This window comes from Marmota monax, unplaced genomic scaffold, assembly GCF_021218885.2.
Source record: "Marmota monax isolate L192 unplaced genomic scaffold, Marmota_monax_Labrador192_F-V1.1 WCK01_AAM20220418_F8-fsc00012, whole genome shotgun sequence".
Lineage (NCBI taxonomy): Eukaryota > Metazoa > Chordata > Mammalia > Rodentia > Sciuridae > Marmota > Marmota monax.
The window spans coordinates 2,902,556-2,926,830 of record NW_026695227.1 but is presented as its reverse complement, the minus strand read 5'-3'; the positions used below and the strand labels follow the sequence as shown (position 1 = coordinate 2,926,830).

The 24,275-nt window shown below is 38.8% G+C and overlaps 1 pseudogene; it reads left to right on the top strand.

Moving 5' to 3' along the window:
• The first annotated feature begins 5,995 nt into the window (after positions 1-5,995).
• LOC124087131 (U2 small nuclear ribonucleoprotein A'-like) lies at positions 5,996-11,568 on the top strand (annotated as a pseudogene).
• Positions 11,569-24,275: the final 12,707 nt, after the last annotated feature.

Here is a 24,275-nt window from a genome sequence, read left to right as displayed (position 1 = left end):
CCCTCTGCTGGCCAAATTAGGCAACGTGTCAAGGTGCCGGAAGGCCTTCTGAGCAGTCTCCATTATCTGTTGAAGCACAAAAACCAGGCTGGTTTGCAAAGTCACTCTCCCCACCTGGTTCGATGTGCATTTTATTTGTCTTACTCATATGCATGGCACCGAAAGGGGATCAGAAGTGGTTTTTGCTTCTGTGGTGTTACATGGGATTAGTTATAAGTCAACAATTTAAAATTCACTTCTCAAAACAGACAAAAACGTCATTTCTCCTATGTTAAAAACTAGAGATAAATTGCTCATTTAAGTGTTTTGTTTCAGCGGAGCATAAAGCCCTGGAAAAAGGCCAATTACAGCAGTAGATTCGGAAAAGCTATTTTTATATGCAGGAGGGGAGGGATCGACTTTGTCTATTGAGTCAGTACTCTGAGAAAGACTGGTCCAGTTTGGGCTAAGGTGATATTCGAAATGTACGTAAGAAAGAGGTGAATCCATCAGGCGAATTTGTTTTCATGAGGTTTAGATTCATTAATAATTATCGTGGGAAAGCACTTAGTATATGCAAAATAGAGATTTCCAAAATATTGAATATCAAAGGAAATCCAAGAGGGTTGGAGGTCAAGAAACCGGGACTGGTGCCCCATCACTGCCCCCTCCCCCCAACCCCATGCTGGGAATTGAACCCGGGGGCCCTATCACAGAGTCGGGTCTCACTAAGTTGCTGAGGCTGGCCTTTCTAATGTTAAATCGGCTCTTACTTTCAGGACCTTTACACTTTCTGTTTCCCGGGTTGAAGTGCCCCTCCCCCCAGCTCCTCCTACTCACCCTCAAGATTTGCCTTTTGTGTTACCTGCTTAGAGAAGCCTTCCTGCAAATTTAGGTTAGAGCAGACACCTTCTACCCTGACATCCTCTTTCTTGAAAGACCCTTCTTTAACTGTTATAGCACCACTATGCGATTATATACACTGTACACCAAAAACACCAAAAATAAATGTATAGTTTCTGACTCCTTCGGCTAGCTTTCTAAATCCCCTCAGGTCTTGTCTGTTTGATCAAAACTGTAGAACCAGCTCTTGACACACTACCTGACAAAAAGCAAGAAATAAATATTCGTTGAGGAGATGAGTTGAATTCAAATACCATTTTTCTGGCTCCAGTTCACTACTTTTCTGGATTCTCCTTTTATTCCATGTGGCTCTTTTAAGACTCAGCCTGCTTTCTTTTTCTCTTGTGAACTCTCAGCAACTACTGAATTTATTTCAGGGTTCCTCTTCCTGTAATGTGAAAGCTGCTGAATGGATTTTCACGTTGTTCTTTAAAAAGTAAATGATTCCATAATTCCTACCGTCTGTATTTTCTCCTCTGTAATACTTGATTTGACTCTGAGATGGGATTTGGCTAGGGTTTTGATACCTGAATCTGGAGTTGTCCATGTGGTGCTCTCCCCATTCACACCCTTTTTAAAAACATTCCCTATCCACTGGGAGAGAGGGTTTAGGGATTCCTCCTCCTAAAAGAAGTCTCCTCCTGCTGGCCAGAGACAGATTTCTCCAGGAAGATTTAAATGCCCCAGAATTTCAAGTAGGCGATTTGCATCTCTTGAGAACTTTCATAAGAGATGTCATTCACGCATTCACTGGACTTCCTAACAGGAGAGTAATCGCTTTGGGCATTGGGCGTTCCTTCACGTGGGCAGATTAGATACTGTTACACTTTCCAAAACTGTACAGGGTTGGAGAACTTTCCAGATTTTTTTTTTCTTTTGTTACAGATGAACACAATTCCATTTATTTATTTATTTGTTTGTTTGTTTGTTTGTTTATTTATTTATGTGGTGCAGGGGATCAAACCCAGGGCTTCATACATGCTAGGCAAGCTCTCTACCATTGAGCCACAACTCCCACCCCAGCTGTGGTTTTATTCTGTATTTACTGAATACAGGTTGACTGATGGTTGTATAACTGGTAAATTTTTCTTAATTGCCTACAAAATGCTGTGTCTTTCACTTTTTTAACTGGAAAAGGATAATTGTTAAGATATTGAATATGGAGTTTAGAAAAACTTAAAAGCTTTGAAGCTTGGCTTTTCTGGTCCATTTTTTAAAAAGTTTTTTTTTTTTTTTTAAATGAGAGATCTATCTTACCAAGTTGTGATAATCTTTGTAGTAGCATTTATAGAACAGTGCTTTGTGCCAGTTACTATTTTGATATACATGCAGGTATAAAGAACCTTGTATGTGCGTGCACGCGCACACACACACACACACACATAAATTCATTTAATCCTCACAGCTTCCCTTTAGGGAAGGTACCATTGTTCCCATTTTACTTCTGGGGACACAGAGAGGTTAGGTTACTTGCCAAAGATCACATAGCTTAGTAGGTGACAGAACACACACACACAAAAACAGGCCATTTGAGTCTGTCCTTTTAAAACCCTTGTGCTATTTGTCTTGCACATGATGAATGTTTCTTTTGGGGGGGAGGGTACTGGGAATTGGACTCAGGGGCACTCGACCACTGAGCCACATCCCCAGCCCTATTTGTTTTGTTTTGTTTTTTAATTTAGAGACAGGGTATCACTGCTAAGCGCCTCACTGTTGCTGAGGCTGGCTTTGAATACCTGATCCTCCTGCCTTAGCCTCCTGAGCCCTTGGGATTACAGGCATGCACCACTGCGCCACCAGCATGATGAATGTTTTAAAACATTCTTTTTATTTCCTCCCTTATGTCCATGAAAATGTCATTATTTCTTCAAAAGATCTTAATACAAATCCATAGAAATTTAAAACCAACCCAACTTCCTGCTTTTTCAGATGAAGAAATAGAAGTCCAAAGAACTTGAGCCATTTGTGCGGTGTAGCTGCATAAGATTAGACTCTAGCTCTTTTAAGTAACCTAGGAGGGAATAATGGTTTTCCTTATTAATGTGTTTCATCTATTTCCTAGAGGTGCTTTTTTGTTTGTTTGTTTGTTTGTTTGTTCGATACCAGGGATTGAACCCAGTAGCGCTTTACCAGAGAGCTACATCCCTAGCCCATTGTATTTATTCATTTTTAAATTTTGAGACAGGATGTCATTAAATTGCTGAGTCTGGCCTTGAACTTGTGATCCTCCTGCATTAGCCTCTCAAGTCTGTAGGATGACAGGCATGCACCACTGCACCCAGTGAGTATTTTTCTTCCCAATTCTGCCATATCACACGAGAAAGAGAACAAGTGTTAGCTGCTGCCAAGGTGAGCATGGGGGAAATTAGCACACATTTCTCTCTCTGTCTTTTAAAAACAGTGTTTTAAAAACGTTACGTGTTAGGCAAGTGCTCTACCACTGAGCCACACCCCCCAGCCTTCTGTCTTCCTCTGGACTCCTTCCTTGTTTCTGGCTCTAGCTCTTTCTTCCCTTGCCTTACTAGGAGTGTAGGACTATTGCAGTAGTCACCCTAGTCAAAATCCAAGCACATACAGAGATGGGAGCGGTGAGCTAGGTTGTCATTAGCTGCATGGTCTTTTCCCAGATGAATGAAAACAGGAAAACCCTGAATTCCTGCCTTTATTGTGCCATTACTCAATATATGCCTTTTCATAATTTAGTTAACTCATTCTAGACTAGTTTTTTAGCTTTAAATAAAATACTACCTTTCCTGTTATCTTTTCTCCAAGAATTTTGACTGGGCCATGAAAAAGTACTATGACAAAGCTCAAGAGATCCTGGTGTTTGCTTTATTTTGTTTGGCTTAAAATAAAAATTCTGAGAAGCATTACATAATAATGTCTATAGTTGCAGAAGTTTTACATGGTTTTACAGTCTTGGAACAGCAGTGTTCTAAAAGGTCACAGTGTGCATGTTATGTGTAAACACAGAGAATATAAGCTTCGAAATGTGTGTGTGTGTGTGTGTGTGTGTGTATGTATGTTTAATCACAGAAGAGTACATTAAGTCTTTTTTAAAAAAAATTCTTCCTCTTGGCAGTTTGATTTGATGTGGACGTTGAAGAATTAAAGGGGGTTACTGGTTGGACTGATTGATGCATTATAATTCAAGTTCCTGATTTTAACCTTCCTTTTTTTTTCCTTCCTTCCTTCCTTCCTTCCTTTTGCTGTACTGGGATTGAACCCAGGGACACTCTACCACTGAATTACACCCCTAGCCATTTGCATTTTTGAGACAGTTCTTCCTAAATGCCCAGACTGACCTCAAACTTGTGATCCACCTGCCTCAGCCTTCCAAGTTGCTGGATTACAGGCATGCACCAAAGTGCCCAGCTTTAACAATACTTAAAAAAAAAAAAAATCAGCTGGATGAGGTGGAACATGTGTGTAATCCCAGTTTCCCAAGAGGCTGAGGCAGGAGGATCGCAGGTTCAAAGCCAGCCTCAGCAATTTAGCGAGGCCTTAAGCCTTGTGGGGTCTAGTGGGGCGCAGTGTTGCAAGCCTGAAATCCCAGTGACTCAGGAGACTGAGGTAGGAGGATTTCAAGTTCAAGACCTCAGCAACTTAGCAAGGTCCTGAGCAACTTAGTGAGACTGTATCCCAAATAAAAAATAAAAAGGGCTGGGGATGTGGCTCAGTGGCTAAGCACCCCTGGGTTTAAAGCCTGGTACCACAAACAAGAATCACTTACTGAGTTTGTACAACGTGCAGTGTGCCAGGGTTTGTTCTTTTTTGCATCTTCTGTATAATATAATCATTACACACAGCTTGACAGATAGGTAAACTAAGGCTTAGGCCACTTGTGAGAGCCCGTACAGAGGAGAAACATTTTCTTTTTAGGAATTTATAAGCTACCAAGAGAGGCAGAAAGAGACCCAAATGTGTAACTCATTGTTTTAAGGGTTGTAACAGAGATAAGTACAAATTATATTATGTCACAATGTAAGTAGTAATTACCTCAGATAAAGAGCCAAACAGGCAGAAGACAAAAGACAGTTAAGGAAGATTTAGCTGAAGTGTTGGTGGAATTGGGCATTGGAGGAGGAGTTGGAGTTTGTGCTAATGATGAGTGAAGTGGAGAAGGACATGGGTGGTCGGAATGCAGTATTAAAGGCACAGAATTTTGAAATAGAATGTTGTAGCTAGGAAATATTAGAAGCCCTCTGAATGGAGTATAGAGTAGAAAGAGGGAAGAGGGAGGAAATGAGGCCAGAGAGACATGGGGACTAGATCATGAACCCTCTTGGGGCAGTGCCGTGGCATTTGAATTAAATTTGAATTAAATTCTAAGCCTGGAATTTAATTATTTATTTACTTATTTTAATATTTATTTTTTTAGTTTTAGGTGGACACACTATTTTTATTTTATTTCTATGTGGTGATGAGGATCAAACCCAGTGCCTCATGCATGCTAACAATCACACTACCAGTTAGCCACCACACCAGCCCTAAGCCTGGAATTTATTAATTTAATTTTTAAATTTCTTTGGTACCAGGGATTTGAATCCCAGGGTGCTCAACCACTGAGCCACATCTCCAGCCCTTTTTATTTTTTTACTTTAAGAAAGGGTCTTGCTAAATTGCTCAGGGCCTTTCTAAATTGCTGAAGCTGGTGTTGAAATTGTGATCCTCCTACCTCAGCCTCCTGAGTTTCTGGGAGTACAGGCTTGCACCACTGTGCCCCACTATCCCTGGGATTTTACTAATTAAAAAAAGTTACATATTTTGTAGAATTAAATGTTATTTAAAGAAGCCACTTTCACACTCTTACAGTGCATCCTTGAGGCTTAATGAACACTGTAAAATTTATGGTAGGACAAACCCTTTGAAGGGTTTTACATTTGTTTATTTAGTACTGGGGATTGAACCCAAGGTTACTTTACCATTGAACCACATCCTCAGCCTTTTTTATGTTTTATTTTGAGATAGAGTTCACTAAATTGACCATACTGACCTCAAACTTGCAGACCTCCTGCTTCACCCTCCTGAACCACTGGGATGGAACTTTAAGCTTTAAAAGACGAATAAGTTGGCCGCTCTAGTTTTAGGCAGGAATGTGACATCTAGCCTGATGACGACTATAGTAGATGTTTGGAGAATAGAATGCGGAAGCAAAGGGAAGAAACACAAGGGACCATTAATGAATGATGCTGTGATCCAGAGGAGTGCTCCATGCCTTCCTGGTGTTGTAGCTAGGAATTGTTTATCTTATTTTACTAACAGAGAAACTGAAACTCAGAGAGTTGAAGGTCATGAAGCAGTAAGTGGCCATCCGGGGTATGGATCTAGGCCTGTATTATCCAAGATCTCAAGGCAGGTATCCAGAGACCAAGAGACACTGTGCTTAAAGCAGTGTAAAAATGAAAGGGTGAATGCAAATTTAGAGGAAGAAGGGAAAAATACAGAACATTGGTGAATATCTACATTTAGGGATCGGAAGGAAAAAAAGCCATATCCCAAATGACACAAAAAGATGGGTGGGATGGGGTGAAAGAGGGCAAAGTCAGGAAAGTGTGGTTTAATCAAATAAAATGGGAAAGGTGATTTAATCAAATAAAATGGGAAAGATGGTCCCAAGTGTCCGGCCTGGTAGAAGCTGACGACAAAGAGGACCTTGAAAAGATCACTGAAACTAGTGTTAGAAGATTGTCAGTGAATTGTTTCATGCCAAAGTGACTTTGGACTGAAGGGGTTTGGTGGCTTTGCCTAGGCTGAACCGTATTTCTCAGAACATCCTTCCCTATGTTTTCATTAAAGCTGGGTCGTGAGATAACATCATGGAAAATTCTGAGGGCCAAAATGAAATAGCAGTCAATTTTTCTCCTCCTCCTCCTCCTCCTCCTCCTCCTCCTCCTCCTCCTCCTCCTCCTCCTCCTCCTCCTTTAATGCTTAGAAGGTGGGGGCTGGGCATGGCTCATGCCTGTAATCCCAGAGGCTGAGGTAAAAGGATCATGAGTTCAAAGCCAGCCTTAGCAAAAGTGAGGTGCTAAGCAATTCAGTGAGACCCTGTCTCTAAATAAAATACAAAATAGGGTGACTCAATGGTTGGATCCCATTGAGTTCAATCCCTGGATCCCCCCTAATAAAAAAGGTGGGGGCAGGTACTTCTTGTAGCTATGCAGGTTGACTCTGATATATCTGCAAGCAAACTTTAACAGCATGTGGCATCAGCCAGGCCTGCAACTGCTCCACCTTCTACCAGACCCTCCTGGGTCAGCTGTGTGTTTAGCTTTGTAATAAAGAAGGCCATTTTTCCTGCATGGACATCTCTGAGATTAGAGGCAGCAAGAATGGACAGGCCAGTGTGGACTTGTTTTCTCAACTTTATATTCATCTTCTCTTTCCAGTTGCCTGGCCTGCAGTTGTCAAGCATCAGTTTCAGATGAAGACAGCAGCCTACAAAGACTGTTTACCTAGATCTCACAATTACACAAGATCAAATTCCTGCAAGAAATCCCATATTTTGTGTGTATGCACACATTACTCCTCATCTATTGTCTGTGATTCTTTGATCTTTCTACATGTCTATGTCATAGTGGTTCTACTTACCTGTTTGAACTCTCCCTGATACAGTCAGAGTTGTGAAAAGGGGGGCAGCAAGTGTTAATTACTCTCTAGAAAAGTGTGGTAGTTATACAAGAAATGTTAATTGCATCCCTATTATGTGCCTGTGCTTGATTCAGGGTATATAGTGATGAACGAAATTAATATGGAGTTGACAGTTTGGAAAGGGAGGAAGCTGATTAAAAGATAAGTAATAGGGGCTGGGGTTGTTGCTCAGTGGTAGAGCATTTGCCTAGCATGTGTGAGACACTGGGTTCAATCCTCAGCACCAAATAAAATTAAATAAAGGTATTGTGCTCATCTACAACTAAAAACGTATTAAAAAAAGATAAGTAATAAAATATATATTATAAATAATATGAGTGCTCTAAAAACAAACAAAGATAGTAAGATAGTAGAAAGCCCTGGGTTTGATTCCCAGCACTGCAAAACGATCAAACAAATAAAAAGAGAAATATAGTATTTGGATTGAGAGATCAGGGAAGCTTTTTCCACAATGTGATGTTTAAGCTGAAATCTGAAGGCTTATCAGGAGTTGAGGACACCATTTTAGGAGAAGGAATGAGCATGTACAGGACCAAGGAAGGGTGCTGGGTAGTAAGGAGCTGCAGAGGACTGTGTGGCTGGAGGCTAGTAAGAAAGAAAGAAAGTAGCTTGGAATAAGTTTTGAAAAGAAAGTTTTGTGGCCAGCCAAGGATTCTGAACTTACGATGGGAATAATAGCATGCCATTTTAGATAGTTAAGATTCTCTAGCTGCAAGGAACACAAATTTAAGTCACAGTAACTTAAGAGAAAATGGATTTTTATTAGTTTACATAACCAAACTTCAAGAAGTACAGGAGAGGAAGTTGTCCTAACGTACAATAGAATGAAGGATCATAAACCATCAAGGGATGGGAATGTGGCTCCCTGGCATGTGTGAGGCCCTGGGTTCCATCCCAGTACTGCAATAAATAAATAAATATCATAAAACCCTTCCTTCCTTCCCTCCCTTCCTTCCTAGGTTCAATCCCCAGCACAGCAAAAAATAAAATCATCAAAACTCTTCCTTTTTTTTTTTGATACTGGGGATTAAACCTAGAGGCTTTTTTCCTGGAGACATGGTCTCATTAGGTTTCTCAGGTTGGCCTTGAACTTATGATCCACCTGTCTCAGCCTCCCAAGTCGCTGGGATTATAGGTGTTTGCACCTACCTAAACTTTTTGTTTTTGTTATTGTTATCTCTACTCTTTCAGCATGTTTATAACAATATCTATAATTAGGTTTTGGATAAGAATGAAGCCAGAAATCATAGCTTCATGACTTTGTGAATCTTATTAAATGAGTCATTGACGATTTTGCTTCTTTTGGCTTATCTGGTTCAATCACTATAGCATGGAGGTTATCTAATACTTAGTGTTAGAAACTATTTAAAATTGCTGCAGAAAAAAAAATGACTCTTGTTACCTTAAAATTATGTTAGGAAGTATCATTTGTTTACAATCTTTTTGTCTTCTCCATCCATGGTGTGGCTTCTCTGCAGACACAGTATTCTTTCTCACCCAATGATTTTAGACATGGATGGTTGATCAATGGAATGTGGGTGCAAATGATTTTGTGCCAGTTATAGGTGGACAGGTGGAGGCTTTTAAGAGTTGTTGCTTTTTTTTTTTTTTTCTGCTTACCCCTTGAGCTTCTGTAGTTTGTCATGAGAATGGCTTATTTCAGAGATCCATGACTTCTTTAGCATGGGTCCTGCAAGGAGCAAATGATAACCTAAAGCTTAGAGTCTAGCCCAACCCTGCCAATCTGCAGCTGACCAGAAAATCTGTGAATGGGAAGTAAATGTTTATGTGTGTATGCATGCCTACACATATATACATCTTCCTTGAACTGTATTATTCTATAATTCAAAAAACCTTTTCAATCATCATGTGACTATCACGATCAACTCGAGCACAGTTTTTCTCCATAACTGGTTATTGTCAACAGCTCTAGGGTAGGATTTCTGACTGATATGCATTCCTCAGGGCCAGTTCATCTAGTCTGACAACCTTTAGCTAATTATAAGCTTAAACTCCTTAAGGTACCAAATATACACTGAAGAGGGGGAAATATAATCACAACAATAAAAACTTCCTACCAGAAGTAGGAAGATGGCAGGGGGCACATAATAGCATGTAACAAATACTGCTGGAGATGCGTGGTAAGAATAGTAAGAACTTCTTTAGTTTTTCTTGCTCTTCAAATCTTGCTGTTTCATGTTCTGCCTCCTGTGTTCTCTTTGCCTGCATCTGAGAAAGATAGTAAGAAGGATTCTTCTTCAAGGATTGTACTATTTTGAAACTTACTTGCTGTTAGCAAAATTATCAAGATTAGAGAATTATCTTAGGGATTTCCAAACTTGAAACATAAATGGCTTTACAACTTCCATAGGAGCTCAGTAGACTCTTGGTGTACTTGATTCTTGGGAACTTCACAGACCAATAAACAATGCCAGACATAATGGCAAGTCATAATGCACGTATCTAGATTATTCCCTCATAGTTTTTCTTAGCAATGCTCTGCTAGTCCCTCAACTGTCAGCTCTGAGTTCCATCTTAACTCGGGCATACAGACCTTGAGTCTAAATACTAACAGGCTCAACAGCATTGGGTGAAAGCTTTGTCTGTGCTAAGAAACACCTTTTTTAGTTACAAGTATCAGAAACTGCCCAAACTAAGCTGACGGCAGAGCTGATCGAGCAGTCCATCAATGCTGTACGGACCGTGAGCTGGACCTCTGGGGATATAAAATTCTAATCATTGAAAATCTAGGTGCTAACTTAGACCAGTTTGATGCTGTTGATTCTTCTGACAATGAGATCAGGAAGTTGTATGGTTTTCCTTTGCTAAGAAGACTGATGATATTATTAGTGAACAACAGAATATGCCGTATAGTTGAGGGACTGAGAAACTGATGTGATTCCGTTTTTGAGAAACCAGTTTCTACCTCAAAGCCTGTCCAAGGAAGGGGGTGTGACCCTTGTCCTTGGAAAAACCCACAGAGCACTCCTAAGCACATACCCACCCTGCTGAGTTGTTTGTCTGCAAATAACAGGAGAGATCTACCTCGCCAGGTGTCCCTGACTCAGTTAGGCTAGGTGGAGACCCATAGCAATCCCCTAGCAACCACCAATCAGCATGAGACATGGAAAATACCTGAGATGCCAGATGACCCCCCAGTAGTTTATGGTGGTTGATAACATGTTTTTGGGAAACCATGTAGTTCCGCACGTACACCCCTCATGGCCTAAACCAATCAGTTTAAAGGAATCCTCCTCTTGTGCTAATCAATCACCCCTACCCAACTTGTTCCCACCAGTGAATGTGCTAATCAATGTTAAGAGTTGTTGTTTGATTTTCCCGTGGTATGGAATGATTTGCTGTGTGTTGTTGTGATGCATAGAGTATCCCCCCAAAACCTATAAAATCTCACTGAACAAAGGACCGGGGCTCACTCCCTGGGACCTCTGCATTGGAAATAGTTGTGAGTCCAGGCTCAAGCTTGCAATAAAGACTCTTGTGTGATTGCTTCAGATTTGGCTCTTGGAGGTCTATTGGGGTCCCATGAATCTGGCATTACAGGACTTAATCAGGCTCTGCCCTGTCAGAATTCATTCTCACCAACAATAGTCTTGTGGAACTGGGTGATCTGGACCCTTTCACATCTCTTAAATCACTGACTTATCTAAGCATTCTAAGAAATCCTGTAACAAATAAGAAGCATTATAGACTGTATGTGATTTATAAAGTCCCACAAATCAAGAGTGCTGGATTTTCAGAAAGTAAAACTAAATTTTTAATCCAGATACTGGTTTGCCAACTGACAAAAAGAAAGGTGGGCCATCTCCAGGGGATGTAGAAGCAATCAAGAATGCCATAACAAATGCATCAACTCTGGCTGAAGTGGAGAGGCTGAAGGGGTTGCTGCAGCCTGGTCAGATACCTGGAAGAGAGCGCAGATCAGGGCCCACTGATGATGGTGAAGAAGAGATGGAAGAAGACACAGTCACAAACAGGCCCTGAGCAAGGTAGTAGATGTCTACTAATAGGCAGTCTTGGGACAAATCTTACTTTTTGAACATGGGATAATTGCCTTGTGTCAGCAAAGTGGAATCTCACCATTGTTGAAATGTTTTAAACTGCTGCCCATAATTTTGTATTATAAATTTTGAAGTCTAAATGTCAGTTTTTTTTACAAATGGTAAAAAATGAAGGCCACTCACTGTGCTGCCGGACAAAAAAAAAAAAAGAAAGAAAAGAAAGAAACTGCCCAAGGTGACTTAAAGAAGAAAAAAACATATGTTGATTAATATAACTGAAAAATATAGGAGTAAAAGTTGCCTCAAGTACAGCTAGAGTTTTCAACTGCAGTGACTTTATTAGGAATCAAGATCATGGAACTCTTGGTTCTGCCTGAAGGCAGAGTGGAGGTATGCTTTCCTGACAGGCACAAAAGCAAAAAAACACACAACAATCAACTCCTCGGGTGCTCACCATCATGCATATTGCAGTTTCCACATTTAATACGAAATTCATGCAAATAAAAAGCAAATTATCTCCAAGGAATAATTGCCATTCCAGTTACTCAAAGTTCATGGTATCTAGGTACCATAAATTCCTCTTGCCACTGGGGAGGCTGAGCCAGGATGATCATGAGTTCACAGCTAACCTCAGCAGCAGAGAGGCACTAAGCAACTTAGTGAGACCCTGTCTCAAAATACAAGGGGCAGGGGTTTTGGCTCAGTGGTAGAGTGATTGCCTAGAACGTGTGAGGCATTGGGTTCAATTCTCAGCACTACATATAAATAAATGAATAAAGTAAAGGTCCATCAACATCTAAAAATTTAAAAAAATAAATAAAATACAAAAATGGGATGTGGCTTAGTGGTTGAGTGCCCTTGAGTTCAATCACTAGTAACAACAACAACAACAACAACAAAAATTCCTCTTATTTGGACTTGGAGGTATCCATCCCTTTGTGATTTTTGGATCCTAAAGCTAAATAATACATTTGATCATCCTGACACATCACTCACATAATTATGAGAGGAAATGAGGAAATGGAAAGGAGATCATATATAATGCTCATTGGTCCATGGTATAACACCCTGAAGGAAAAGAATAGCAGAAATCCTTACCCTGGCAAGAGTTCCTTGGTCAGCTAGTTTTATTTCCATGGGCTCTACTATCTGAAAAAAAAAATCTTCCCTGCTATATTATGGAAGAGTAAATTTTCTTCTTTCTTTCTTTTTCTTTTTCTTTTTTCTTTACTTTTTTTTTTTTTTTTGTGCTTTAGCAGTCAAATTCCTTTTGGAAGATTTGGGGGATTGAGTATTTATTGCCTAAGATGTTGAATAATCACAGGGCTTTGCTAGGCTTAAGGGTTTCTATGGTAATACAGCTCACCTGTAATATTAGCATTTTTTCCCCTGAGGTTGTGACCAAAATCAGAATTCTTTTTTTCTTTTTCATTTTCCCTCCTTCTCTTTGAAACAGACCTTAGCTGGGTGCAGTGGCACACGTGTGTAATCCAAGGATGGCAAGTTCAAGGCCAGCCTGGGCAATTTAGTGAGACACTAAGCAACTTAGCAACACTGTGTCTTAAAATAAAAAATAAAAACGGCTGAGGTAAATGTAGCTAAGTGGTAAAGCACCCTTGGGTTCAATCCCCACTACAAAAAAGTAGAAGAAGAAGAAACAACAACAACAAACCTTGCTGACTGCTAGGACCAACTACCACCTGGTAGCTCATTGACTTCTACCCTGGCTTTATCAGAGGTAGGGAGCTAGTGTGAATTTTTTTGGGCTCTATTCCAATGACTGGCTCTTTGCAGTTAGAACAATTACCCTCTTTGTCAGCCAGGAATGAATAACAGGAAGTGACTGGGAGTGATCTGTGGTATCAGTATTCTGACTTTGTTATCATTCCCTTTAGCGGAGGGTGCAGAATTTGAACACTCTGGAAAGCCAAAACTGACTTTCAGCCATCTTAGATTATAACCACAGGCAAAGTTATATTTTATCTTTCTGTTTTTAGACAAACAGCTTCAAACAAAGTTTTCCTCTTTCTTGTTGGAACTTGCCCCCTGCCCAACCAAAGGTAGACATTCCAACATAAAGAATTTTGTGTTAAGTCTCTAAACATCTAGACTTGGTGTGTTTGTTTCATTTTTGTTTTTGATTTTTTGGTGTTGAAGATTAAACCCAGGGTCTTGTGTAGGCTAAGCATTGCTCTACCACTACTGAGCTATACCCTGGGGGGGGGGGGGCTTATATGTTTGATATATGGAAAGTCCTAGGATAAAATGGGCAACAATTTAACCAGGTATTTTCTACTGAAAAAGAGGAATTGATAATCATTTCTATTTAGGGAATAAGGGAATTTTTCACTATTTCTTAACTGTGAGGAATTTTTTTACCTCATAGTCATTTCCACATTTGGGATGCATTATTTTTAATACTATGTTCTGATACCAAGTCTGACATTTATATCAGTTTTAGGAGAGTCAATATTCCAACTCAAATTATGGTATACAAAAGTAATAAATTGGGCTGGGGCTGTAGCTCAGTGGTAGAGCATTTGCCTTGTAGGTGTGAGACCCTGGGTTCAATCCTCAGCACCACATAAAAATAAATAAATAAATAAAGATATTTTGTCCATCTACAACAACAACAACAACAAAAAGTAATAAATCGTCTGGGTATGGTGACATATGCCTATAATCCCACTTGGGAAGTTGAGGCAGGACAATCATAAGATCAAAGCCAGCCTCAGCAAGTTAACCAGACCTGCCACAACTTAGAAAGATCCTCTTTCAAAATAAAAAATAAAAACAAGTGGGTAGCTCAGTGGGTTCAATCCCCATTACCAAAAGAAAAAAAATTGACTCTTGTAACCAAGATGTCCAGGGATGGCATTTGTCTTACCTTGCTAGTGCTGACATAACAGAATACCACAGACTTGGTAACATAAAAGAAATTTATTTCTTACAATTCTGCAGATCAAGGTGTCAGCAACTTTTGTTTCCTCTGAGGCTTCTCTCCTTGGCTCACAGAGGATCATCTTCTCTCTGTACCTTCACATATTCTTTGTGCATGTGCATCCCTAGTGTACTTTCTTATGAAAACAGTCACATGGGATTAGGGCCCCATCCTTATGACCTCATTTAACTTTCTCTTTTTTCTTTCTTTCTTTCTTTCTTTCTTCCTTTCTTTCTTTTTTTTTTTTTTTTGTTGTGCTGGGGATTGAATCCAGGGCCTTTTGCATGTGAAGCAAGTACTTTACCAATTGAGCTATATCCCCAGTCCCTTTTCTGTTTTTGATACAAGGGATTGAACCCAGGGCCTCTTAACCATTAACCTTGCTAAATTGCTGAGTTTGGGCTTGAACTTGCAATCCTCCTGCCTCAATCTCTGGAAGTGCTGAGAATATAGGCATGACCCATGGTGCCTGGTTTAACCTTAACTATCTTTTTAAAGGCTCTTTCTCTAAATACACTCACAATGGGGACTAGGGCTTCAACATATGAATTTGTGAGAGGAACAATTTAGTCTGTAACAGCATTATCTTCAGGTGCACTTGAATTAAGAGCCAAAATGACTCTGTCCAGCTAGATTCAGGCCAGACACCTGTAAACCCAGAGACTCGGGAGGCTGAGGCAGGAGGATCACAAGTTCAAGGCCAGGCTCAGCAAATTTATCAAGACTCTCAGCAATTTAATGAGACCATCTTAAAATAGAAATAAAAATTAAAAATAAAAGACTGGGGATGTAGCTCAGTGGTAGTGTCCCAGTATTATAGTACTGGTACAATCCCTAGTACTAAAACAAACAAACAAATTGGTTCCATGCTCAAGCAGACCTTCATGTGCTGGCCCTTCACAACTCTAGATTACATTTTTATTATTTAATAACTCCAGGGGAAAGATAACATATTTTTCTCAACACTTCTAGCAAAAAACTCTGCAGTTGCTTCCTATGGCGTAGGGTGGAAAATGTGTACGATTTTGGAACAATGGGATATGTTGAGTATCCATTCCAGGGTCATGTGCCCACTCCTGGATCCAGGACAGGGATGAAGTGCCCCTACTTATATCACAGGAAGGGAGAGTAGGGAAGAAGATATTTTTCCAAATTGTTATGGAGAGAATGAGGAACAGGTGATGGCAGGTAAAATCTAGCAAAAACACTCCATAATATCTGAATTTTCTTTGAATTTCAATATGCTGTGATTGAATCCTGAGTTGCTGAGTATTTTGAACCGTACTAATCCATTGTTTTATATGACGGTGCTGCTATTGTTTATAAAATTCAGGATTCTTTCTATAATCTTTGCGATAGTAAAGAAAACATGTAGTGAATTTTAAACTACAGAAGTATATTGAAGTAACTTCCTCTACTAAAAAAGATAAATTAGACTCTTAGAGGTATCATGCATCAGCTGCCACCTAAGAAGTACAAAGTTGGACTTAACTGTAAAGGATCCCCACTTAAAGAGGATTGTTTTCTAAAATGGTTCTCTGTTTTCAGCCATAAAAATATAATTCTATAAACAAAGAAATAGCCACCTGAATAGAATGCTATCTCCTATATTCATAGATGGTCTATTAAAATGATTTCTCTATTTTTCTGAAAAATCTCTGTGTTCATTTCTGTAGGTAAATGTCAATGTGTGTGTGTGTGTGTGTGTGCACGTGTGCACATATACTTTTTTTTTTTTTTTCCCCAGCTCCAGCTTCTGGTTTTAGGTTCTATGGATATTTGCTACTATATATTTTTTTGTTCTGCAAAAAATGTTCCCTATTGCATGATGCTTACTTTTTTTTTTTAAAACAGTTTATGGCAGTAGGGAAATGTTTATTAAAATCCAGGATTTAGGATATATATATATATATATATATATATATATATATATATATATGATATAGTATTCTTTTCACCAGGGTAAACCATGAGAAGTTAAATGGTTTTGAGGACCATAAATTATATGGGGGGGGGTTACACATCTTTGAAAAAACCTTATAGAATATAGGACTTCCTGTCATCTAGAAAATTGGTGGGGGTGGTGTTTTTTTGGTTTTTTTTGGTACTGGGATTGAACCCAGAAGTAATTTAACACTGACCTACATCCTCAACCATTTTTAATTTTATTACATTTTGAGACAGGATCTCACTAAGTTGTTGAGGCTGGCCTTAAACTTGTGATCCCCCTGCCTCGGCCTCCTGAGCCACTGGAATTACAGTCATGCATCTCCATACCCAACAATTGGTGGTATCATTTACATTAAAAAATAAACTTTATCTGCATATGTTGATCAGTCTGGGCAACTTGGCAAGATCCTATCTCAAAATAAAAATAAAAATGGGGTGGGGATGCAACTCAGTAATAGGGTTTTCTCTACTATTCAATCTCCAAATCTGGAAAACAAACAAAGTAAATAAATATATAAAATTTAAAAACACAATTTTAGGGCTAGAGGTGTAGTGGTATAGTACATGTGTAGCATATAAGAAGCCTTTAGTTCTATTCCCAGCACCAAAAATAAAATAAAATTTAGGATTAAACTTTAAAGTATAATTTTTATACTCCCCTAAATCCATGCATTTTAAGTATATAGAAACATGATTTTACGAATTTTCACAAGGGAACACACTCCTCTAACTACCCTAAGTTAGGAAATAGGACATTAACATCCAGTTTCTCTTGCACCCCTCCTAGTCACTGCTACTTCTTTACCAATAGTAAACAACTAGCTTGTATATTAACATTATAGATCAATTTGGCCTATTTTGGAACTTTATGTGATTTTTATTCCTTGTGTCTGACTTTTTTTACTAAGCATTATAGTTCTGAGAATTATCTTATTATATATACTTTTATATTAATTGCTATATGGTTTTGCGTTATAACCACAATTCATATTTTTCACTGTTTCCAGGTTTTACTTTTTATTTTTTTCTTATTTTTTAAATGTTATTTTATTTTTTGTTTCCAGATTTTAGATTTTGCAAACAATGCTCCTAGAAACAGTTTATCATTATTTACCATTTATATGCTGTATAATTTTATTTAAACCATGAAGAAAATTTGGTTAAAACAAAGCAAGATAAAATAGACATTGATGAGGGTTGCTCTATATCTGTGTTGGTTAGGTTTTAGTCAATAAGACCAAAATAATCGACAAGAATAACTTAGAAGATGAAAAGTTTATTTTGAGTTCATGGTTTCAGAGGTTCAGTTCATGGTCAGCCAACAGCATAGCGCCCTCCATTGCTCTGGGCCTGAGGTGAGGCAGAACATCATGGTGGAAGGGCTTGGAGGAAAGCAGCTCAGCTCATGGCAGGCAGGGAACAGAGAGAGAAAAGAAGGGACCAGGAATAAATATAGTCCAGTACATACCCCCAGTGACCTATTTCTCCGTCTGACTACGGTTACCATCCAGTAGTCTATTCAAATTGTTAATTCATCAAATGCATTAATCTATTGATTAGGTTACAGCTCTCATAATCTGATCATTTCACTGTTGAACATTCCTTCAATGCTACATGAGCTTTTGGGGGGACATATAAGATCTAGACCATAACAATATCCTTAACAAGTCTTAATCTTTGACTATCCACTCTTCATAACCTTTCTGAATTCCTCTTTTTCCCACTTCTCAAGTATGCTTGTACTGTAAGGCTAAGCCTTAACCTGTCTCCACAAGCTCCTTATTGCTGTGTAGCTGTCTCATGTTGCTTCTACATAGATGACTAGTCAGGGTCCCTCCACACTCCAGCTTTCAAACTCATTTGTTGTCAATCTTTAAACTCTACATTTTATTTCAGTCATTCTCTTTCCTTTCTTTTATACTACTAGGCTAGCTCCTACACTATGACTTTATACCTAGTTTAATTGCAAAAGGCACATTTTAAAAATGCAAAGTCTCCTATCCATATAAATAATTTGATTCAAAATCATCATGTATACCTTATTCTGGCAGCTCAGTCTTGTATCCCACAAAATAATACTGGGCACCTTACCAGAAGTGGGCTGACCATGGCCATTGTCATGAGACCCCTGAATAATTCTATAAATCTGAGTATAGGAACTCCTCTGGATGTCTTTATGGGTCAGGAAAAACAAAGTGCCTGTATTCCTATACTCTCATACAATAGTCAACACTGAAATCATATGTGTGGGGGTCCTCTTTCCTCCACATTGAGCAAGCAATCAGTTCTGTGGCAGATGTCACCCCAGTGTCCTTTAATCCAATTCAGTTCTGACACTATGTGCCAGTATCATAACCCACAGGTTGAGGGCTTTGTTTTCAAGACTACCCCCAATTGCAAGCCAATTGCAAACAGCTTGTTTTACCTTTGCTTTTTGACTCACTGACTATAAATTGGGATTCCCACAACTCCTTCCTCAGGTTCAATTAAGTGGCTTACATAACTCAGGCAAACTTTTGTTTATTGGTTTGTTATAAGGGATCTTCTTGTTGTTTTTAAACATGGTTACTTTGTTTTTTTTTTTCTTTTTTGTCATACTGGGGATAAAACCCTAGGCCTCGCACATGCTAGGCAAACATTCTACTATTGGTTACATTCTCAGCCCTAAAGAATATTGTTAGAAAGGACACAGAAAAAGAGTTGTATAGGGCAAACTATGTGGGAAGGAGCATGGAGTGTCCATGCTCTTTCTGGGTGTGTCAACCTCCAGGAACCTCCATGTGTTCAGCTGTCTAGAATCTCTTTGGACCCTGCCCTTTGGAGTTTATGGAGGCTTCATTTCATAAGCATGATTTAAGTATGGGAAACTGTCAAAATGTTATTGGGCAAAAATGGTCTGATCTAGTGGTAATAGACTGAACAGGGAAAACAGCAAGGCCGTCTGCTTCAGGATTCTTGGCCTGTTTATGTAGCATTCCTCCCTCTGTGGTATGAGGCAAGAAGCCTCAGGAATGAGGAGGGTCTGACCTACTGTCAGATAAGGGTTAGTCAAAGAATTTCATTGTGGCCAGCCTCAAGAGAGAAAAGCAGGGAAAGATTAGAGTTTCTATGACATGTTTTGTGGAAGAGAAATTTTAGTTTCATATCCTGCCTTGGAGAGGGAATTAAGAGCCATGAACCACAGATGAAATTTTTTAAAAAATATATATATCACAACCTCTGATCAACCTCAGTTGGAGGAGGGCAGCAGAGGAAAGAAATAATAGGTAATATGTTGAAAAGTACTCTGAAGAAAATAAATGGACCTGTCAATTGACTGATCCTGAGAACTGGATGGGAACTTGGAGAAATTTGAGAAAGGATTACTGAGATGGGGTGTGGAAAGGGAAGGCCCTGAGGCTCAGGGCTCCAGAGAGGAACCCTATTTGCTATAGTCTAAGAGCAGTACTGGTTTTCCTATTACCTTCAGGGTCAAGTCAATCTTCTTAAACACTTTAATTCCTTAAGAAAGAAAAGCAAAGAAAAGAAAGAAAGAAAAGAAAAAGAAAAAAGAATTCCTCCCAATCTGGCATAGATTTCTAACAAATATGAAAGAAGAATCTTGATTCAGTAGTATGCTGGAGTCAACTGGGGGAGTTTTTCCTCCATTCTATGTTTAGTGATATAACATTGGTAGCTTGAAAATTTGCTATGATGGCTTTCTAGTAAATGCCACAAATCCTGCCTTTTTTTGTTTGTTTGTTTGTTTTTGAAAGCCAAACAGCCATGTATAATTGCATAGGCTACTGTTGAAGGGATGTGGTCTTAGTAGATATGTTTTATACTAGGGCCACAAAGAAGAGATGTCTCCAAAGTATGTCCTGGACAGAGCATTTTTTAGAGCTGAGGAATATGAAGGGAGAGGAAGGAAATTTACAGAAAAGGGACATAATTCTAGGAAGGTAGTTTGTATACAGTTAAATTCAGTTAAGTTTCAGACAGGTAAAATTTGGAAATCTCTATTTTTATGAATCCAGATGATTTTAATACCAACACCAGATAAAGACATATATAAAACAAACCAGGAAATATGATTACTTATTAATTTAGGTGGAAATTATATAAAACATTAATAAATAGAATCCAGTAGTTAATAATTAGGTATCAAAAATAGAAAATAATTAGGATTTAATGTAAGAATTCAAGGATAGTTCAATATCAGGAAAACTATCAATATAACATATTAACAAGTTTTAAAAAATATCAGTAGATTTTGAAGAGGTGATTGATAAATTTCATTTGTTATTCCTAATAAGACTATGAAATAAAAGGGAATAATGGATACATTTGTTGTGTTAAATTAACTTCTCTTCATCAAGATACTATATACAAAGTAAAATATAATCTACATACTAAGAAAAAGTTTGTAGAATGAAAAATATTTATATTATTTTTATATTTAGAGGATTTTTATATTTAGATACTTAAAGAATATCTACCAATCAGTATGCAAAAAAAAATAATTTAAAAGAAGACTGGAAAATATTTGAGTAGATAATTCACCCAATGAAAAATATTCAGTCTGGTGTCTGGGATTGTGGCTCAGCGGTAGAGTGCTTGCCTAGCACGAGCGGGACCTGGGTCCGATTCTCAGCACCACATAAAAATAAAGGCATTGTGTTGTGTCCATCTACAAAAAAGATTCTCTCTCTCTCTCTCTCTCTCTTAAAAAAAATTCAGTCTCATTGATAATAAATTAAATGCAAATTAAGATAATATGAAATATCATTACATAGCCATCAGATTATTTACATTAGCACAATAATATTTAGTTTTGAAAAAAATATGGAACAACTGGAATTCTAGCTTTTTGGTGAGAATATAATTATTTTGGAGAACAGTTTTGCAGCACCCAGTAAATCTGAAAATATGCAAACTGTATTGGGTACAAACCAGTTCCTCAGATTCTTGTGACCTCCTTCCTGAAGGCACTGCCTACTTCCTACTTTGCACTGATATTGCTCTCTTTGCTGGTGACTTTGCCAAGCTCCCTGAGCTGGCTGGAATCTGAATTGAAAGCAGTACTTTGAAAGCTCTCATACTGTCTAGGTCAAGCCCTGTTCTTATGAAATGTTCTTTCCACTCTCAGACTTGGAAATCATGTCATCACCGTTTATGGACCTTGAGAACTTGTTTGGAGGTTCTACCAGGGGAATGCAGCTACTCGTATACCCTTGACCAAAGTAGGGTCCTCCTCTTTTGGGGAAGGTCATCCTCTTTGACTGAGCTCTCAGCTTCCAGCTTCAGGAAGGACACACATGGAGCAGTGAGGGAGGAACTGGACACCCACCAAGACAGCCAGGTTAGCTGAATCAACCCTGGCTATCAGTGGAGTGACAGATGTCACAGCCAGATCACCCTCATATCCTGTACAGAGTGTATGAGATTTGGCTTCCCTGAATGGTTACTAAGAAGCCAACTGATGCAACTCTGAAATGTAAGGGTAGGAAAGGTATTCAGCTTCTGTGGGGTGAAGTCTGATATATGCAAAGAGAGAGAGAGAGGTAGAGAAATGGCAGAAATACACTCTCCCTTTTGCATTCTGTAGATTGTGCTGTAGTGTGCTTTCTTTTAAAAACATTCTTGTAAATTATTTACACATTGTGTGAACCTGTCTCCAAGTGACCCACTATCATTTTGTGGCTTGCTGTGATTCAGTGGCCATCACGGTAATGTGGTGCATTATATTTCTTTGTAGATTTTCTTGCCTTAGTTCCCTTTTTCCTTATGCTTGCTGTCCTGAACTTAATGTGTCAGCATATAAACCTTGCCTCAGGGTATTTTTTCCCCTAGAGGACTCAGGCTAAGAGTCCTTACTTACTACTCTACTCCTAAGCCATAGATGGACTCTTAACATATACATAAGGAGATATTTGTAAGAATGTTCATTATAGTCTCATTTATAATAGTGAAAATTTGTGAACAATTAGTGTTAAGATCCGTAAACAAGTCAAGATGGTGCCTGGCACTTTGCCAAGAGCAGTGGTTTGAGGAGTAATGCCAGCGAGCCATTAAGATGATAGAGATTCCTTAATGACTGACTGCTGTGTCTAGATTATGTCAATTAAGTTAAACTGTGTGTAATCATTAAGATGATGATTCCTTATTGGTTGACTGCTATATCTAGTTTATGTTAATTAAGATAAGCTGTGTGTAATTAGTAAGTATATATACCTCTGCTGTCCTGCAATAAAGCGGCTCCCACTCCTGCTGTATCAGTCTTCACAAGTTGCTTGTCACCCCCCCCCCCTTCCCCATTATTTGCCCAGCCAGACTGCGGCAAATTAGATCTTACTGTGGTGATATTTACAAAGAGATAATAGAGATAATATACCCTATTGAAAATGAGGGGTCTGTAGCTATAGGAATAACATGATAAATCTCATATAAAGAAGCAAAACTGGAAGTAGAGGAATAATTCATATTGTTTACAACCATTTATATAAAGTTTATAAACATACATCTTGTAAATTTCTAGATATGTGTGGGTAGTAGAAATAGAAAATACTCTTGAGAAAGAGAGCACATACTTCAAGATATTTGTTTTTAGAGAGAGTGAAAGGAGATCTGAGAAGATTCTGTTGGGAGCTTCAATTATATCAGTAATTTTTTTTTTTATTAAGTTTTATGGTGGAACACAGATACAGTGGTTAGAAAAAAGGTTTTGCTCATTTTTTTTTTCTCCCTAGATTCAAAGTCCTCTCCTCTTGCTTCCTAAGAGTCAGAGGCTCATCTATATGAACTCCATCCCTAAGTTCCTTGCTGTCTAGGTTTCCAAATAGGTCTAGCTAGTGGGGAGTAGCCAAAGGAGATGGGGCAGGGGAGGAGAAGAATAAAGCATAAAGAATAAAAAACATATAAATGATGAAAATATGAAGAATAAAACTGTATCATCCTTACATTTTTACTTTGCTTAGTTTTTATTTGTTTATTTGTTTTTGTTTTGGATGCTTGGGATCTAACCCAGGGTCTCACACATGCTAGGCAAGTGCTCTACCACTGAGCCACATCCTATTTATTGCTTAGTGTTCTCTTATTTACTTAAAGAGTCTACATAAGTGTTTCAGTCAGCTTTTTTGCTGCTGTGACCAAAAGACTGGACAAGAACAATTTTAGAGAAGGAAAGTTTTATTTTGAGACTCACAGTTTCAGATGTCTCATTCCACAGATAGCCAGCTCCATTGCTCTGGGCCCAAGATGTGGCAGAACATCATGGCTGTAGAGTGTGGTAGAGGAAAGCAACTGTGGATATGGCACCAGGAAGCAGAGAGAGAGAGAGCTCTGCTCAGCAAGGACAAATATATACTCCAAAGACATGCCCCCAGAGACCCACCTTATCCAGGCATACCCTAGTTGCCTGTAGTTACTCTGTGATTAAGTCCCTATCAAGGGAATGATGCACTGATAGGTTAAGGCTCTCATCATCCAATAACTTCACCTCTGAAGTATCCTGCATTGTCTACCACATAAGTTTTTGGGAGACATCTGATATCTAAATCATAACAATAAGCAAGATAAATAAATAAATTAATTAATTAATTAAAAAATTAAATTGATTGAACCTACAGGTGTTTAACCACTGAGCCACATCCCCAGCCCTTTTTTATATTTTTATTTAGTGACAGGGTCTCGCTGAGCTGCTTAGGGCCTTGCTAAATTGCTGAGGCTGGCTTTGAACTTGCCATCCTCTGGCCTCAGCCTCCCAAGCTGCTGGGATTACAGCACCCCTGCACTTGGCAAGCATGGAGAAAATTTGACAGGTCATATTAGATTGTTGACAAGGGTGTATGGTG